Source organism: Manacus vitellinus, unplaced genomic scaffold, assembly GCF_001715985.3.
Source record: "Manacus vitellinus isolate BGI_N305 unplaced genomic scaffold, ASM171598v3 scaffold_1_pilon, whole genome shotgun sequence".
NCBI lineage: Eukaryota > Metazoa > Chordata > Aves > Passeriformes > Pipridae > Manacus > Manacus vitellinus.
In genome coordinates this window covers 2570197-2572298 of record NW_021939396.1, presented here as the reverse complement: position 1 = coordinate 2572298, position 2102 = coordinate 2570197, and positions in this window count along the sequence as shown.

Genomic DNA, 2102 nt, shown 5'->3' with positions numbered 1-2102 from the left:
AAGAGAAGGTTCCAGGGAGACCTTACAGCACCTTCCAGTACTTAAAGGTGGCCTACGGAAGGATTCGTTCTCAGGAAGTGAAAAGACAAGTTTCAAACTGAAACAGAGTAGGTTTAGATTAGATAGTAGGAAGAAATTCTTTCCTGTAGTGAGGTACTGGAACAGGTTGCCTAGAAAAACTGTGGCTGTCCCATCCCTGGAATTGTCCAAGGCCAGGTTGGACAGGGCGTGGAGCTACCTGGTCTAGTGGAAGGTGTCCCTGCCCATGGCAGTTGGTTAAAACTAGATGGTCTTGAAAGTCCCTTCCAACCCAAACCATTCTGCGATTCTATGAATGTGATTATTTTCACTGAAACATCTATGGAACAGAAAATTACCCAAAAGAGAAAAATAAAATCAGCTTATTTAGTCTGTGATTCCAATATTTATAAGTATATTTTTGTTATGAAAAGGAAGACAGCAACCAACTACCAGGAGACATTATGGAATCAGGTGTTTAGGAAACTGAGCTCTCGGATAAATACATCTCTTGGGCACCACCAAGCTCCAAAGAGAGATCAGATCAGGAAAACTGTTCAGAGATTTTGTTCTCTGTTTCAATCAATATAGTGCCGTATTCCAAAACAAGGTCTGCTTTAGTTTCTTCATTTTCAACTGTTTTCAGCCTTTGCCTAATTTTCATTTTTAGCAACACTAATCTGATGTTTGACCACATTTCCCACGGCAACAAGTTCAGATTCTGCCCTTTCTCCTTGACAGCTTGTATGGGGTGTCTGTGCCTGGGTAGTGGCACTGGAAAGCAACTGAGCACATTCTGGGAAGAGCAATTCCCCTCTGGGACTCATCCCCACCAGCATCCAACGGCTTCCTCAGCAAGCTGAGTTTCTGTGCCCTGGATCATCCCTGCAGGATGCTCTGTGTCCTTGTCTCCTACCACCAGCCAATACTGTTGGAGGCAAAGCTTGGTGAGAGAGTCCTGTAGGAAACTATACTGCAGCACTCCAGCAACAGTGCAGTTTAATGGGATCCTTCACAGGAAGAAAGATTAATTGATGTGAAACACAACTAATTTAATTCTCTCACACTCACAGCCACCGAGAGGCTTTTATTTTAAACAGCCTGCCCATCATTCAGGCACTAAGGCCCCTGTTTCCAGGGAGTTTGTCCAGGGTGTTTTCAGGGATGTAGAGGACAAGGAAATCACTTTTTGAGACCCTCCCCACATTTCATTGCTTCTTCTTAGGTGTGTGCTGGTGGTTTTGGATGTGTCTCATTAAGCCATTCAGGAGCTGACAGTGATTAATCTCTTTATCCTGTCCCACCTCTGTGAGTCATCAGGATTTAGTCACTGCCTCTGTTTCAGAGCTGCTTGTCATGAGGAATTGCAGGAAGTTGTGTGCTGGGATCTCTATGACCTGCTACTGTAGGTGTCAGCAGCATGTGCCATTTGACCCCCCCTTCTTCTGATGTTTTGCACCTGTGCATCCACACAGCCTGGTTTCAAATCAGAATAAACATGTTTTTTTTCTACAATTTATCACAGCCGTAGAACTTTCCTAGGCCTCTGTTTTCTAATACATTGTAGGCACGTTGGTACATGCTGACAAAAAAAGGTGATAGCTACCTCTTATGATTCACTATTTTTCACCTCACAAATATCACAAGCTCCTAGTATTGCCACCAGTATTTCAGCAATATATTATAGTGAACCTTCCTCCTTCCTGGCCCAGGATTACAAAGAAATATTACAGTTTACTTCCTTCTACATAATGATATAGTCTATAAATTTTAATCTTCATATTGTCTCTATCTTATTGGATTCTGGAGAGCATTATGATGTCCCTTCCTACCTTCCCATCCTCTTTTATTCAATGTATATAATTCCTGTTTATCCAAGACAAACCAAAAAGAGTTTGAAAGGAAAGAGAAAAGGTGGGTCAAACAAAAAGAAATCTTATGAATAATGTGAAAAAAAGGTACTGAGTTACTTTTAAATATTATTCTAAACACTCTATCTGCACATTTCAGTGTTTTCATGTCACCCCTAACTGCAATTTTGTGATTGATTGACCTAATTAACTTCCCACATCCTCACATTGGGG